Source organism: Salmo salar, chromosome 02 (assembly GCF_965601325.2).
Source record: "Salmo salar chromosome 02, fSalSal1, whole genome shotgun sequence".
In the NCBI taxonomy this organism is placed as follows: Eukaryota; Metazoa; Chordata; class Actinopteri; order Salmoniformes; family Salmonidae; genus Salmo; species Salmo salar.
The window spans coordinates 81,810,722-81,820,584 of NC_138292.1; positions in this window are offsets into that span (position 1 = coordinate 81,810,722).

Genomic DNA, 9,863 nt, shown 5'->3' on the forward strand with positions numbered 1-9,863 from the left:
TCACCGGGAACAGGATTATGTTGTGAAAGAACGAGGGTGTGTATCATCTCTAGTTATAAAGGCCTGAGGCATATTATTGCTCTACAGGTGTGTGTGTGTGTGTGTGTGTGTGTCTCTCTCTCTGTGTGTGTGTGTGTGTGTGTGTGTGTGTGTGTGTGTGTGTGTGTGTGTGTGTGTGTGTGTGTGTGTGTGTGTGTGTGTGTGTGTGTGTGTGTGTACAGTTGCCCTTTGAATACAGTAACACACTGATCCATGGTTAAATTGACAACGCCCAGCGGCTGTTGTGTCCGGACACCTGAACCCCTAGTTTTATGTGCTATAAAGTGTGTGTGTGTGTGTGTGTGTGTGTTCCTGGGTGTGTGTGTATGTTATTGGTGATCATGGTAAATGTTAATGACGATGACGATAAATGTTATTGTTATATCAGTGTTTGTGGTGATGATGATAAATGTTATTGTTATATCAGTGTTTGTGGTGATGATGGTAAATGTTATTGACGATGACGGTAAATGTTATTGTTATATCAGTGTTTGTGGTGATGATGATAAATGTTATTGTTATATCAGTGTTTGTGGTGATGATGGTAAATGTTATTGACGATGATGGTAAATGTTATTGTTATATCAGTGTTTGTGGTGATGATGATAAATGTTATTGTTATATCAGTGTTTGTGGTGATGATGATAAATGTTATTGTTATATCAGTGTTTGTGGTGATGATGGTAAATGTTATTGTTATATCAGTGTTTGTGGTGAAGATGATAAATGTTATTGTTATATCAGTGTTTGTGGTGATGATGGTAAATGTTATTGTTATATCAGTGTTTGTGGTGATGATGATAAATGTTATTGTTATATCAGTGTTTGTGGTGATGATGGTAAATGTTATTGTTATATCAGTGTTTGTGGTGATGATGATAAATGTTATTGTTATATCAGTGTTTGTGGTGATGATGATAAATGTTATTGTTATATCAGTGTTTGTGGTGATGATGGTAAATGTTATTGTTATATCAGTGTTTGTGGTGATGATGATAAATGTTATTGTTATATCAGTGTTTGTGGTGATGATGATAAATGTTATTGTTATATCAGTGTTTGTGGTGATGATGATAAATGTTTTTGCTATACAGTGAGGGAAAAAAGTATTTTATCCCCTGCTGATTTTGTACGTTTGCCCACTGACAAAGAAATGATCAGTCTATAATTTTAATGTTAGGTTTATTTGAACAGTGAGAGGCAGAATAACAACAAAAAAATCCAGAAAAACGCATGTCAAAAATGTTATAAATTGATTTGCATTTTAATGAGGGAAATAAGTATTTGACCCCTCTGCAAATCATGACTTAGTACTTGGTGGCAAAACCCTTGTTGGCAATCACAGAGGTCTGTCACGACACCGATGGATGGTGGCGCCCCTCCTCGGCCGGGCGGAGCTCGGCGGTCGTCGTCGCCGGCCTACTAGCTACCATCGATCCCTTTTTGTTTCACTTTCTGTTGGTTAGGTCTAGGTAGGCACGCACCTGTTTTGGGTTAGTCATTAGTAGGGGGGGGGTTATTTAGTTTAGCGTACATTGTCTGTGTTTGTGCGTGATTGTGTTTCCTGTCCGGTTCATGTGCTATAGGAACGTATGTTGGTTTTCCTCTGCCTGTGGTTGATTTCATTGTGTACACCACCGCAGAATAATTTAAGGGCTGCGTCCCTATATATTTTTGGCGACCACCTCAGTTTTTTCTTGAATAAAGAAGTGTGGTCAAGAACTCTCTGTCTCCTGCGCCTGACTCTACCTCTCCTGTTTTTCCGAGCCAGCCCGTGACAGAAATCACGCACCAAAAACTTTATGGAGTCAGCAGGAGCTTCAGCGCCAACCCTGTCCATGGAGGAAAGAGTTGACCAACACTCCACCCTGCTCCACCGTCTGGGGAACGCCATGGATCAGGTGTTGGCGAGCATGGAGAGCTGGGACCGAAGCGCTCTCGGCCCCCTGAACGCAGCAGGTCAACAGCCTGCGCCCCCATCAGCACCCAGTACCAGTGGGGTGAAACTCGCTCCCCCCAGGGAGTACGATGGGACGGCCGCTGGGTGTAAGGGCTTCTTACTCCAGTTGGAGTTATACCTGGCGACCGTTCGTCCCTCTCCCTCGGGGGAGGAGAGCGTCAGCGTCCTCGTCTCCTGTCTCACGGGTAAGGCCCTGGAATGGGCAAACGCCGTGTGGGACAGTCCGGACTCAGCCAGGGACAACTACCCAGAGTTCACCCGCCGCTTTCGGGCAGTATTCGATCATCCCCCGGAGGGGAGAGCGGCGGGTGAGCGGTTGTTTCACCTGAGGCAGGAGACGAGGAGCGCGCAGGATTTTGCTCTCGAGTTCCGGACCCTGGCCGCGGGAGCAGGGTGGAATGAGAGGGCCCTTATAGATCACTACCGTTGTAGTTTGAGGGAGGACGTCCGCCGGGAATTAGCCTGTCGGGACACGACCAACACACTGGACCAACTGGTGGATCTGTCCATCCGACTGGACAATCTGCTGGCCGCCCGCGGACGTCCGACCCGGGCCCTGCTCATTCCACCCTCCAGCCCTCCTGCTCCCACGCCTATGGAGATAGGGGGGGCAGCAGCCAGGAAGACCGGAGGGGGAGTTCGCTCCTGCACCTCATGTGGTCGCAGAGGGCACACTGTGGACCGGTGCTGGAGAGACTCACCTGGGAGTCCAGAAGGCAGGCAGAGCGCTCCTTTGACACCTCAGGTGAGTCAGCACCAGCCTCACCCAGAGCCCCCTGTCCGTCACATGTATGTGTCAGTGTCTTTTCCTTGTTTCTCCCCTCACTCCCGGTTTAAGGCGCTAGTCGATTCAAGCGCGGCGGGGAGTTTTATGGACCGTGGGGTCGCGGCTAAGTTAGGGATTCCCCTGGTCCAGTTGGACCAACCCTTCCCCGTGCACGCCCTAGATAGTCGACCGCTAGGGTCAGGGCTGATCAGGGAGGTCACTGTGCCACTGGTCATGGTAATGCGGGGGGGTCATGAGGAGCGGATTAGTCTTTTCCTCATTGATTCCCCAGCGTTTCCAGTGGTTCTAGGGATTCCCTGGCTAGCCACTCACAACCCTAAGATTTCGTGGGGACAGAGGGCTCTTAAGGGGTGGTCAAATGAGTGCTCGGGCAGGTGCATAGGAGTTTCCATCGGTGCGACTACGGTGGAGAGTCCAGACCAAGTCTCCACCGTGCACATTCCCTCAGAGTATGCCGATTTGGCTATCGCCTTCAGTAAAACGAAGGAGACCCAATTACCACCCCATCGACGAGGAGACTGTGCGATAAACCTCCAGGTGGGCGCTGCACTTCCTCGTAGTCACGTTTATCCCCTGTCTCAGGAGGAAACAGCGGCTATGGAAACATACGTCACTGAGTCTTTGAGGCAGGGATACATTCGGCCATCTAACTCACCCGTCTCCTCAAGCTTCTTTTTTGTGAAGAAGAAGGAGGGAGGTCTGCGCCCGTGCATTGACTATAGAGGTCTAAATGCCATCACAGTGGGTTTCAGTTACCCACTACCTCTCATCGCCTCGGCGATGGAGTCATTTCACGGGGCGCGCTTCTTCACGAAATTGGATCTCAGGAGTACATATAATCTGGTGCGTATCCGAGGAGGGGACGAGTGGAAAACTGCATTTAGTACCACATCTGGCCATTATGAGTACCTCGTCATGCCGTATGGGTTAAAGAATGCTCCCGCAGTCTTCCAATCCTTTGTGGACGAGATTCTCCGGGACCTGCTCGGTCAGGGTGTAGTGGTGTACATCGATGACATTCTGGTCTACTCCGCTACACGCGCCGAGCATGTGTCTCTGGTGCGTAAAGTGCTTGGGCGACTGGTGGAGCATGACCTATACGTCAAGGCTGAGAAATGTGAGTTTTCCAAACCAGCCGTCTCTTTCTTGGGGTATCGCATTTCCTCATCAGGGGTAGTGATGGAATGTGACCGCATCTCAGCCGTGCGTAATTGGCCGACTCCCACCACGGTGAAGGAGGTGCAGCGGTTTTTGGGATTTGCCAATTACTACCGGAGGTTTATCCGGGGCTTTGGGCAGGTGGCGGCTCCCATTACCTCACTGATGAAGGGGGGCCCGGTGCGGTTGCGGTGGTCCGCGGAGGCGGACAGGGCCTTTAGTCGTCTGAAGGTTTTGTTCACCAACGCTCCGGTGCTGGCGCACCCGGACCACTCTTTGCCCTTCATAGTGGAGGTGGACGCGTCCGAGGCTGGGGTAGGAGCCGTGCTGTCCCAGCGCTCGGGCACCCCCCCAAGCGCCGCCCCTGCGCCTTCTTCTCTAGGAAGTTGAGTCCGGCGGAGTGTAACTATGATGTGGGGGACAGGGAGCTGTTGGCTGTGGTCAGAGCCCTGAAGGTGTGGAGACATTGGCTTGAGGGGGCGCGTCACCCTTTTCTCATCTGTACTGACCACCGCAATCTGGAGTACATCCGGGCGGCGAGGAGACTGAACCCGCGTCAAGCCAGGTGGGCGATGTTCTTTACGAGATTTCAGTTTAGCATCTCGTATATCCCAGGTTCCCGGAACACTAAGGCCGACGCACTGTCTCATCTCCATGACGCCGAGGAACGGTCCACCGATCCCACGCCCATACTTCCAGCCTCCTGCCTGGTGGCACCGGTGGTCTGGGAGGTGGACGCGGACATCGAGCGGGCGTTACGGACGGAGCCTACTCCTCCGCAGTGTCCAGTGGGTCGTAAGTACGTTCCGCTCGGTGTTCGCGATCGTCTGATTTGGTGGGCTCACACGCTTCCCTCCTCGGGTCACCCAGGGGTTGAGCGGACAGTGTGTGGCCTTAGTGGGAAATACTGGTGGCCCACCTTGGTGAGGGACGTGAGGCACTATGTCTCCTCCTGTTCGGTGTGCGCTCAGAGTAAGGCTCCCAGGCACCTGCCTAGAGGGAAATTACAGCCCCTCCCGGTTCCACAACGACCATGGTCCCACCTGGCGGTGGATTTCCTGACCGATCTCCCGCCGTCTCAGGGCAACACTACGATCTTGGTCGTTGTGGACCGGTTCTCTAAGTCCTGCCGTCTGCTTCCGTTACCCGGTCTTCCTACGGCCCTGCAGACCGCGGAAGCCTTATTCACCCACGTCTTCCGGCACTACGGGGTGCCCGAGGATATCGTCTCAGATCGAGGCCCCCAGTTCACGTCCCGAGTGTGGCGGGCGTTTATGGAGCGACTGGGGGTTTCGGTCAGTTTGACCTCGGGGTTTCACCCCGAAAGTAATGGGCAGGTAGAAAGGGTAAACCAGGAGGTGGGCAGGTTTCTGCGGTCCTACTGCCAGGACCGGCCAGGGGAGTGGGCAAGGTTCGTGCCATGGGCCGAAATGGCTCAGAACTCTTTGCGCCACTCCTCCACCAACATGTCACCATTCCAATGTGTGTTGGGTTATCAGCCGGTCCTGGGGCCATGGCATCAGAGCCAGACGGAGGCCCCTGCGGTGGAGGAATGGGTTCAGCGCTCAAGGGAGACCTGGGACGCTGTGCAGGAATCCCTGGAACGAGCCAGGGAGCGACAAAAAGCGAGCGCTGACCGGCACCGCAGCGAGGCCCCCGTGTTCACCCCAGGGGAGAGAGTCTGGCTCTCGACCCGGAACCTGCCCCTCCGCCTGCCCTGCCGGAAGCTGGGTCCGCGGTTTGTGGGGCCATTTAAAGTCCTGAGGAGAATAAACGAGGTGTGTTACAGATTACAACTTCCTTCTTATTATCGTATTAACCCCTCGTTTCATGTGTCTCTCCTCAGGCCGGTGGTAGCTGGTCCGCTGCAGGAAAATGAGGTACGGGAGGTCCCTCCGACCCCCCTGGACATCGGGGGGCCCCCGGCGTACACAGTCCGGTCCATCTTGGACTCCAGACGCCGGGCGAGGGGCCTGCAGTACCTCGTGGACTGGGAGGGGTACGGTCCGGAGGAGAGGTGCTGGGTACCGGTGGAGGACATACTGGACCCAGCGCTCATCCGGGAGTTCCACAGCCTCCATCCGGATCGCCCTGCGCCTCGCCCTCCGGGGCGTCCTCGAGGCCGGCGTCGGCGCGCTGCGGGAGCCGCGCGTCAGGGGGGGAGTACTGTCACGACACCGACGGATGGTGGCGCCCCTCCTCGGCTGGGCGGAGCTCGGCGGTCGTCGTCGCCGGCCTACTAGCTACCATCGATCCCTTTTTGTTTCACTTTCTGTTGGTTAGGTCTAGGTAGGCACGCACCTGTTTTGGGTTAGTCATTAGTAGGGGGGGGGGGGGGGGTTATTTAGTTTAGCGTAGATTGTCTGTGTTTGTGCGTGATTGTGTTTCCTGTCCGGTTCATGTGCTATAGGAACGTATGTTGGTTTTCCTCTGCCTGTGGTTGATTTCATTGTGTACACCACCGCAGAATAATTTAAGGGCTGCGTCCCTATATATTTTTGGCGACCACCTCCAGTTTTTTCTTGAATAAAGAAGTGTGGTCAAGAACTCTCTGTCTCCTGCGCCTGACTCTACCTCTCCTGTTTCTCCGAGCCAGCCCGTGACAAGGTCAGACGTTTCTTGTAGTTGGCCACCAGGTTTGCACACATCTCAGGAGGGATTTTGTCCCACTCCTCTTTGCAGATCTTCTCCAAGTCATTAAGGTTTCGAGGCTGACGTTTGGCAACTCGAACCTTCAGCTCCCTCCACAGATTTTCTATGGGATTAAGGTCTGGAGACTGGCTAGGCCACTCCAGGACCTTAATGTGCTTCTTCTTGAGCCACTCCTTTGTTGCCTTGGCTGTGTGTTTTGGGTCATTGTCATGCTGGAATACCCATCCACGACCCATTTTCAATGCCCTGGCTGAGGGAAGGAGGTTCTCACGCAAGATTTGATGGTACATGGCCCCGTCCATCGTCCCTTTGATGCGGTGAAGTTGTCCTTGAGATCATTGACAAGATCCTCCCGTGTAGTTCTGGGCTGATTCCTCACCGTTCTCATGATCATTGCAACTCCACGAGGTGAGATCTTGCATGGAGCCCCAGGCCGAGGGAGATTGACAGTTCTTTTGTGTTTCTTCCATTTGCGAATAATCGCACCAACTGTTGTCACCTTCTCACCAAGCTGCTTGGCGATGGTCTTGTAGCCCATTCCAGCCTTGTGTAGGTCTACAATCTTGTCCCTGACATCCTTGGAGAGCTCTTTGGTCTTGGCCATGGTGGAGAGTTTGGAATTTGATTGATTGATTGCTTCTGTGGACAGGTGTCTTTTATACAGGTAACAAGCTGAGATTAGGAGCACTCCCTTTAAGAGTATGCTCCTAATCTCAGCTCGTTACCTGTATAAAAGACACCTGGGAGCCAGAAATCTTTCTGATTGAGAGGGGGTCAAATACTTATTTCCCTCAATAAAATGCAAATCAATCAACATTTTTGACATGCGTTTTTCAGGATTTGTTTGTTGTTATTCTGTCTCTCACTGTTCAAATAAACCTACCATTAAAATTATAGACTGATCATTTCTTTGTCAGTGGGCAAACGTACAAAATCAGTAGGGGATCAAATACTTTTTTCCCTCACTGTATCAGTGTTTGTGGTGATGATGGTAAATGTTATTGGTTATATCATGATGATATAGATCAACAAAGCCAATAAAGATGTCCCAGGGAGATCAAGTTGGATCTGGATGGGAAATTCCTCTCACACGGAAGTGTATCTGTGCTTGAAAATATGAATCAAGACAAACCAGTTAAAGTTGATTAGGGGGGGGGTGTGTGTGTGTGTGTGTGTGTGTGTGTGTGTGTGTGTGTGTGTGTGTGTGTGTGCGTGCGTGTGTGTGTGTGTGTGTGATATAATACCAGTTTTTCCTCTATAGGCCACCACAGAAAAATACTTTGGTTTATTTTAATAATGTAGATGTATAGATGTATGCTCACTACCAATACGCTTGTTTACACTGAGCTGCACTGGGATCAGAAAGCAATCATGGTTACATCAAGACACTGTGGAGCCAGCGCGAGATATAGGTCTGAAAACGTACCTCAATGCAGGGATGGGATATGCCACTTGTACTCCAAATTTTACCTATCCACACTGCGCCCATCGAGAAGATTGAAGTACTGCTAGTTATCCCATGGAAAACTGCCCTTTTTGTCCTCATGCTAGCTAGCAGTTGCCACCTCAGCCATTTTGGAATGACAGTGTCAACAAAGGCTGCTGTGGCTACTGCTAGCTAGCATGAGCACGAAAAGGGCAGTTTTCTGGGAAAACTAGCAGTATTTCAATCTTCTCGATGGAGCAGTGTCGATAACGGTAACATTTGGAGTACAGTGGCATATCCCACCCTGCATTGAGGTTTGTTTTCTGACCCATATCTAGCGCAGAATCCACAGTGTCTTAATGTAACCATGATTGCATTCCGACCCCAGTGCAGCGTAGTGTAAACAAATCAAATCAAATTTATTTTTATATAGCCCTTCGTACATCAGCTGATATCTCAAAGTGCTGTACAGAAACCCAGCCTAAAACCCCAAACAGCAAGCAAAGCATGTGAAAGAAGCACGGTGGCTAGGAAAAACTCCCTAGGAAAAACTCCCTAGAAAGGCCAAAACCTAGGAAGAAACCTAGAGAGGAACCAGGCTATGAGGGGTGGCCAGTCCTCTTCTGGCTGTGCAGGGTGGATATTATAACAGAACATGGTCAAGATGTTAAAATATTAAAATGTTCATAAATGACCAGCATGGTCAAATAATAATAATCATAGTAGTTGTCGAGGGTGCAACAAGCACGTCCGGTGAACAGGTCAGGGTTCCATAGCCGCAGGCAGAACAGTTGAAACTGGAGCAGCAGCACGGCCAGGTGGACTGGGGACAGCAAGGAGTCATCATACCAGGTAGTCCTGAGGCATGGTCCTAGGGCTCAGGTCCTCCGAGAGAAAGACAGAAAGAGAGAAAGAGAGAATTAGAGAGAGCATATTTAAATTCACACAGGACACCGGATAAGACAAGAGAAATACTCCAGATGTAACAGACTGACCCTAGCCCCCCGACACATAAACTACTGCAGCATAAATACTGGAGGCTGAGACAGGAGGGATCAGAAGACACTGTGGCCCCATCCGATGATACCCCCGGACAGGGCCAAACAGGCAGGATATAACCCCACCCACTTTGCCAAAGCACAGCCCCCACACCACTAGAGGGATGTCTCCAACCACCAACTTACCGTCCTAAGACAAGGCCGAGTATAGCCTACAACGATCTCCGCCATGGCACAACCCAAGGGGGGGCGCCAACCCAGACAGGAAGACCACGTCAGTGACTCAACCCACTCAAGTGACGCACCCCTCCCATGGACGGCATGGAAGAACACCAGTAAGCCAGTGACTCAGCCCCTGTAAAAGGGTTAGAGGCAGAGAATCCCAGTGGAAAGAGGGGAACCGGCAAGGCAGAGACAGCAAGGGCGGTTCGTTGCTCCAGCCTTTCCGTTCACCTTCACACTCCTGGGCCAGACTATACTTAATCATAGGACCTACTGAAGAGATAAGTCTTCAGTAAAGACTTAAAGGTTGAGACTGAGTCTGCGTCTCTCACATTGGTAGGCAGACCATTCCATAAAAATGGAGCTCTATAGGAGAAAGCCCTACCTCCAGCCGTTTGCTTAGAAATTCTAGGGACAATTAGGAGGCCTGCGTCTTGTGACCGTAGCGTACGTGTAGGTATGTACGGCAGGACCAAATCGGAAAGATAGGTAGGAGCAAGCCCATATAATGCTTTGTAGGTTAGCAGTAAAACCTTGAAATCAGCCCTTGCCTTAACAGGAAGCCAGTGTAGGGAGGCTAGCACTGGAGTAATATGATCAAATTTTTTGGTTCTAGTCAGG